The sequence below is a fragment of the Candoia aspera genome, chromosome 2 (genome assembly GCF_035149785.1).
Source record: "Candoia aspera isolate rCanAsp1 chromosome 2, rCanAsp1.hap2, whole genome shotgun sequence".
NCBI classification, from domain to species: Eukaryota; Metazoa; Chordata; class Lepidosauria; order Squamata; family Boidae; genus Candoia; species Candoia aspera.
In genome coordinates, this window is record NC_086154.1 from 247,700,707 (window position 1) to 247,708,491 (window position 7,785).

A 7,785-nucleotide genomic window follows, 5' to 3' on the forward strand; every position below is an offset into this window, starting at 1 on the left:
CCCGGAGACGGAGAAGCGCGAGCGGGGGCTTTTACCTGAGCTAAGCGTCGTCTGAATCCAACCGAAAACCAAGCGGGGGGAGGGGAAGGAGGAAAAAAAAATCCGCCCCCCTCCTTCCTCAGAGGATCCGCCACTGGGCCGCCGCGGAGCAGGAGGAGGAGGAGGGGAGATAATATAACAACAATAATCCGGGCCGGGAGGGGGGCTGGCTCCTCTTCCGTCTCCTCCTCAGTGCAGCGAACATGTAGAGCTGAGGAGGGGGGGAGAGCGGCCAAAGCGAATCCCTGAAGTCGCCGCCGCCGCCGCCGTCTTCTTCTTCTTCTTCCTCCTCTTTTTATTTTTCTTCTTCCTTCTCCTCCTTGCCGTCGTCCTCCCAGCGAGCTTGATTCACCCCAACATCCACACAGGCCGGGCCGAACCGGATTCGATAAACACCTCACGCACCCACCGAGCGACCAACCCCGGGAGGGGAGGGAGGAAAAGAGCGAGCGGAGGGGAGGGGGATCTCCTCGACCGCGGCTTGTTCCTTCTCTTCTTCCGCCGCCGTCACCGCCTCCGCCTCTCCTTCTGTGGACGCGGGCGGGGCGGGGCAGGGAGGGGATCGCTTGGGTTACGGTGAGTCGGTACCGGGGAGGGAGGAAAGGAGGAGGGAGGAAAAATAGGAGGCTGCGTGAATGTGTCGCTCTCGCTCCCACTCAGAACAAAATGCCGACCGGAAGTGCAGTTGGAGGAATGACTCCCTCCACCGGCGCCAAACACCAACAAGCTCCCCCTTCTCTCTCTTGCTGCTGCGGCCGTCGGCTCCGCTCGCCTGGCTGTTGCCTTCCCTGCCGAGAAAGCCATGCACGGAGAACAGCTGGGGCGTATCTGGAGTTCGCTGCCTCTTCGCGACAGCTGATGGCCGCTCTGCGTCGTAGGTCGGAACGCTGTGCCTCTGGCTTCCTTCTTCCTTGCAGTTTCTCTTTCTTTTTTCTTTCCTGCCTCTTTCTGAAGGGCCGGAGGAAAGCTGGAGCGTACAGAGAAGGCCTGACATTGTGAAGAAGAAAACTCCTGCGAACTGTCAACATGAGTAACGGGGACGAGATAATTCTGTATTGTACCTTTTTACCTCTTTTTAAAAAGTCTGTTCTTTTTAAACTATTGGTGTCATGTAAGAGAATGGAAGACAGATATTTTCTTCTAAAAATATTTATCCTTCCTCGGAAAGTCCGTTCATAGTATTCTGTCGCAACCAGAAGGCTGAAAGGTTATCGCCTTTGTACCTGGCTGGCTTTTGCGCTTAAATGCCACATTGACATTTGTGCCCGATCGCGATTCCGACGGACTTGAAGCTCCAGTGCGGGCCGTTCTGATTTTCAGAATGGAGGTGCTTTTTGCCCCAACCTCCAGTTTTTGAGGTAACATAAAGTGGAAGCTTTCTTCTTTGGAAAATGGGGTTTTTGTTGATTTCTGACAAATAGACGCATTATGCATTGGAGAAAATAGTGATAATCTTTAAAGCTAATCTATATTCCCTTTAGGTAAATTGTGTGATAGCAATGAATAGAAAGGAAGTATAACTTAAATTTGATTAAATGTCTGCTGATTCAGTACTTTGGCTCCTGTTGTGTAGCAAAGCGTCCTGATGTTTTATTTTGAAAAATATGAAGAAATCTAGAATAGCATAGCCCATAGCAAAAATAGAAGTAGTTTGCTAATTTTCAAACACAATAGTTTCACTTGTGTCAATTTTCTATAATGTTTAAATCCCTACTTTTTTGGAATCCAGTGTGATCTTTATTCTTGAGCCAGGTGGACTCTAGATTCACTCCAATTTCTGTGTAAATTAACTGTGTGCAAGAGAAAATTGTTCTTAAATATATGCTGACTATTGTACTTTTGAATTAGCTCCTTGTACAATTCCTTGATATAAATCCTTACCGATCAAGAAGCACAGATTTACTCCAGAATTAAAAATCCAACCACCTACTGTTATTCAGAGGATGGCTGCAATTATTGTACAATTATCTAGAAATAAATCTGAATGAATCGAGTAAGATTATTTTACAGTTTAAGCCTATATAGAATAGGGCTGAGCATCTCATAGAAAGCTAAGAGGTGCTAGTTGCAACTGGCTTGTTCCTTTCACTTCAGTGGGATTTAATTATAGCTGTAGTTGAAGCCAAATTGAGTTAATCAATAGGTGCCATTCAGTTGGTCCCAATCCCCGACAGCTTCTATTCGACTGCCTGCCAAGTTGACCTGTCCCAGTGAAAATTCATAGCTCTTCTACAAATATTCTCATGATCTTGTTCTTATCCGTCTTTGGTATCTATTGTCTTCTACTTTCTCAGCCTTGCCAACAATACTTTTACTTGTTCTCATCTACAGAAATCACATGCCCCAATTGTTGCCTTGAGGGAGCATTCAATATTTGATCCAGGACTGATCAATCAGTTCTTGTAATCTATAGTACTCTTTGTAATAATCTCCAAATCCATAATTCAAGGTGATCATCTTTATTTTCTCATGCTTCCATGTCCAGCTTTACAACCATATATTACCACTGAAAAGACAATTGCTTTGAGTATTTTGATCTTTGCTGTCACTGAAATGTTCTTTTCCTTCATGATTTTGTTTAAGTTTGTCACTGCCTTCCCCTGCAGAATAAATCATCTCTTTGTTTCTCCATCATAATGTCCATCTTATCTGTGCTTGAGCACAAGAACTTTTCTACCATTTTAAGTTCTTTGCAGTCACCTATAACATTTACCAAATATGCAGGATGAGATTACCTGTGTCTTCATAATATTATACATTAACACAGATTTCACTTTCCATTTTTCTTTCATAATGAGCTCTTTGAAGTCTTTTGTACTTTCAGCTAACAAGGCGGTATCATTTTCATATCTCGGATTCTTAGCATTTTGCCTCTAGTTTTGATTCCAGCTGTCATCTCTTATAATCCTTCCATTCTTAGAATATATTTCATAGCAGTTAAATATATATCAGTTAAACAGATTTGGGATAGTATGCAATCTTTATCTTCTGAGCTGTTTGTTTTCTTCAAAATCATTTCTTACCATAGCTTCTTGTTCAGGTGTTCTGGCATACAAGGAACTTTTACATATGCCATATTTTGGTATGAACAACATAATCAATGGCTTTGCAATGTTTAGACAATATCTACATAATCAAAAGTAAATCTTAAATTCTCTTGCTCTTTCCATCTTATTATTAGCTCTCTGATTTCTTATCTCTCTGCTTTTCCTGAAAAATCCTCAAAACTGGGATAATAGACTGAAAAATGTATAATTAAATTGATGCATACATTACCTAACTTAGGAAAAAACTCTGAAATTCTTTTCTCTGTTAGTAGCATTATTTATATGCTATTGGTTTTCGAATTGTTGCTTAAAAGTAATGTATCCAAAAGTGTTATCCAATGTTTCATGGTTGTTTCATGGTTCCTATAACTTTATGAATTATGGTAGTCCCAATGTGCTTTGGTGGGTTTATATGAACAACGTATCAGTGGACTGAAGCAATGCTTTTCACATAATAGGACCCACTATAAATCCAATGTACACCATCTCATCAGGTATCGATCATCGTTTGATTTGGAATGCTGACATTTAAAATGGAATTTAGGAGAATGTAAAAAGTTTATCAACAATATCCCTCCCAGGATCAATGCCAATTGATTCATGACATCAAAAAACACTATAAAACACTTCTCAGAGAGAAGAAGTGCAGGGCCATTAAGGAAACCTGGGTGGCATTGATTGATGCAGTTAAAGCTAAGAACCATTCCCTCTTCTGGTATATTACAGCAGTGGGACTGAGGAAACCACCCTGAAGCCTAAGCAATTATGTCCCAGTCTATGTGTGGGAAGAACATTTTAGTAGGTTATATGCAGGAGCAGGTCAAGAACATGATATGGGCACTTTCCTTCGCTCCACACTTGAGTGTTAACCACAAGTTACTCTCTCTGAAACTGTCAAACTTACAGAATCTCTAAGACCAGGGAAAGCCCCTGGCTGTGATTGTGTTCCACCAGAGATGCTCAAGTGGCATTCAGATTGGTGAGTGTGTCTTGTTTCTCTTTCCACCTTTATTGACCAAACAGATGGTACCTTGAGGACTGGAAAAATGTAATAATGGTTCTTATTTACAAGAAATGTGCAAAAGGAGACCCAATCAACTATAGGTCTATTAGCCTATTGAGTGCGATAAGCAAACTCTGTACTAGGCATTTGAATCAGAAATTACAGGATTGGCTGGATGTCGAAGGAATCAGCAGACAGGAACAGGCTGGATTTCAAATAGGCCATTCTTTTTTTTTTTCTTTTTTTTGGTCCCTTCGAGTCATTGCTGACTCCTGGTGACTGCCTGGAATAGTCCCTGCAGTTTTCTTGGCAAGGTTTGGAAGTGGTTTGACATTGCTTCCTTCCTAGAGCTGAGAGAGAATGACTGGCCCAAAATCATGCACCTGATTTCATGCCTAAGGCGGGACTAGAACTCATAGTCTTCCGGTTTCTAGCCTGGTGCCTTAACCACTACACCAAACTGGCTCTCTAGGCCATTCTACGGTGGATCAAATATTTGTGCTGCATCTTCTAATAGAGAAATACATTCATAAATATAAATCTTTATATGTGACTTTTCTTGACTTGAAGTCAGCATTTGATTTTTCGAACGCTGTTATGAGAAAAGCTTTGAAGTACCAACATCAACAGATGACTGTTATTTCTCATTCAGAAGCTACGTACTAAAACCTTGCTTCAAGTAAGATGCAACTCCCAAGGAGCACTTACAAGGTATATACATTCCTCAAAAGGTGTCAGACAAGGATGCATTTTAGCACCTACAATATTCAATTTTTATATCAACGATATGAGATTCCTTAGATTCCTTTGTTGTCCACGCTCCCCAGATTTCTAGATATTGGATTCTCCTACTTCTACATGCTGATGACGCTGCAGCCATCTGTTATTCTCAAACTGGACTCAGAAGAGCACTGAATGCTATTACACACTTTTGTGATCTTTATAAACTAAACATTAACTATCAGAAGTCCAAAATCATGGTTTTTGGCCATAAGACAAAGCAGCATAAATGGATGGCAAGGGCAATCAGCATAGAACAAGTGCCCTCCTTCAAATACCTTTGGATAATATTTCATACGTCAAAATCCTGGAAAGCCCACTATAAACATATAAATGAAACAGCAACTAGATCCTCAATGGCCATTAGGAGATTCTTCTGTGCCAGAGAGGAGTTTGTTCCTACAAAACTTAAACTTTTAGAAGTCAAAACCTTGGCCCAGATCTTATATGCAGCAGAGGTTGGCCTATTTGTTAAAAACAACATAGAAATCATACAAACTAAATTTCTGAGGTCAATACTTGCTGCACCAAAAAGCATCTCTAATGCAGCCGACAGACTTGAAGAAGGGATGCCCAAAACCAAACATAGGGCTTGGAGGACAGTTTTGACTTGTTGAACCTTCTGCTTTTTCCATTAGGCCTAGCTCCACTGACTTTAGTGGTTGACTATGCTATTCCCTGAATTTTGACAGTAGAAAATAAATTAACCACCATTGGCCTTTCTAAAGGACAGCTTAACTATGCTGGCTGTGATCAAGCCAACAAGAACATATATCAAAGGATACATAATTACAAACTGAAATTAGTTCCTTAACATGGAGCTCCAGAATGCTCATCACTAGGGCGAGAATTTCTTTGACATGTCATATTTTTTCTGGAACCTTTATTTGAATTTGTAAGTAAGTAAAAACATGTTTTAGAGTAATCTGGTGAGAATTAGATGCTTTTTATTTTGCCTGAAAAGTCACATTTTGACTTTTTAAAGGTGTTATGTCATATTTCTGCTTAATTTTGTAACAAATGTCATATTTTGGTCATTTTTGGTCATTGGCAACCCTCCTGATAAGCCAGCAAGTTCAAGCCAGCAAAGAAAGTGAGAATTTGCCTTTTTTTTTTCTTATTCACTCCCCAACTCAGGGCTTTGTGTATGTGTGCTTGTGTGTGTGTGTAAGAGAAGGAGAGCAACCTTTTTTAAAATGACTTCAGCAGGCAGAGGCTTCTCCCCTGACCAGGCCTGAAAAAAAGAGTGAGAATTTGCATTTTTTTTTCTTTTTCTCATTTGCTCCCCAACTCAGTTGTGTGTGTGTGTTCGAGGTGGTGGAGTCATGTGAGAGCTGCAATCTGATCTCAACATGCCTAAAAGTAGATGTTCAGCAAGTGTGAAATTACAGCGTCTTGTTCAAGAATTTGGGGAGCAGATTTTCAGTAGTGATGGTGATATTTTGTTTTGTAAATTGTGTGAAGTTAAGGTATCAGCCCAAAAGTGTTTTAATATTCAACAACATTGTAACACCATGAAACACAAGAGTTGTTTAGCAAGATTTACTTTCACTGGGAACAGGCAATGTCTCCTTTTCGAGAGAGGTGCTTCTTCAACTGCAGGTTCATCAAATACCCAGTCAGAATTTTGTAAGGATCTCTGTACAATGATGGTTACTTCAAATATTTCCTTAAGGAAATTAGGTAGTGGTAGCCTCAGGCATTTTTTGGAGAAGTACACCAGTCACCCAATTCCAAATGAATCAACTATAAGGAAAATTACATCTCTGCCTGCTATGAAGATGTGTTAGAAAAGATAAGATCTGCTGTTGCCAACAATAAGATATGGATTTCAATAGATGAAACAAGTGTTGTAAACAGAAGATATGTAGTCAGTATTGTTATTGGCACTCTGAAATGTGACAAGCCTGGTGAAGTATTTCTTCTAACATGTGAAACTCTAAAAAAAGTAAACAATTCCACTATTGCTATGCTCTTTGATGATTCTATGAAACTACTCTGGCCGGACGGTGTAAAAAGGGGAAATATCTTTCTCTTTGTAACTGATGCCACTCCATACATCTCTAAAGCAGCGAAGGGACTTAAACTTCTTTATCCAAAAATGACCCATATCACATGCCTTGCACATGGTTTACAGAGTGGTGAAAAGATTTGAAGCAACTATCCTGATGTACTGTAGATAAGATAATTTTGAATGGGAAAGAAATGTTCATTAAAGCTCCACTTCGAGTACAAAAGTTCAAAGAAATTGCTCCTACTTTGGCTCTCCCTCCCCAACCTGTCGTGACATGTTGGGGGACTTGGCTGGATGCGGCTATGTATTATTTCACAAATTATGCTTCCTTGCAGCGGATAGTTAAAGAATTTGACTGTTGTGAATCTTTCTCCATCAAGATTGTGCAAGATTCCTTTTCTGAAACCTTGGCTGGAAACTTAGCATATATAGGATCTAACTTCAGTGGATTATCAAGAGCAATCACCCACTTTGAAACTGTAGGAATGGAACTTAGTGATGCACTGAACATTGTTAAACCAACAGAGTGATTTAAAGCAAGCAAAGGGGAAAGTGGCTGAAAAAAATAGTGATAAACTGCAAAGAGTGCTGCAATCTAATCTGGTTTATTCAACACTTTGCAAAATAAGTAATGTTCTAAATGGACTCAAAGCAAAATTTGAAGAGCTTGCTTTCATCAAATTTGTTCCTATAACCTCTTGTGATGTCGAACAGAGTTTCTCCAGATACAAGAACATACTGGTGGACAACAGAAGGAGTTTTGAGTTTGATAACCTCAAGTTGCATATGGTCATCCAATGCAATTCAGCTGTTAATGAAAACTAATTCAGGGATGAGCATTTTACTCTCAAAATGTTCATTTGATTCCTTCAGTACTAGCACTTCTGCACTGGAAGTGAAGA

At 40.3% G+C, this 7,785-nt stretch overlaps 1 protein-coding gene across 2 annotated transcripts in view; it reads right to left on the reverse strand.

The window, feature by feature from the left end:
- The window catches only part of NIPBL (NIPBL cohesin loading factor), a 186,149-nt gene extending 185,312 nt beyond the window's left edge, over positions 1-837 (reverse strand). The window contains exon 1 of one of the 2 annotated variants that reach the window (XM_063295737.1): positions 36-578. The gene's annotated coding sequence lies outside the window, so the exon portion shown is untranslated. Of the gene's footprint in view, positions 1-35 lie in introns of both variants that reach the window. The other variant, XM_063295738.1, reaches the window with a different exon arrangement.
- Between the last annotated feature and the right edge of the window lie 6,948 nt (positions 838-7,785).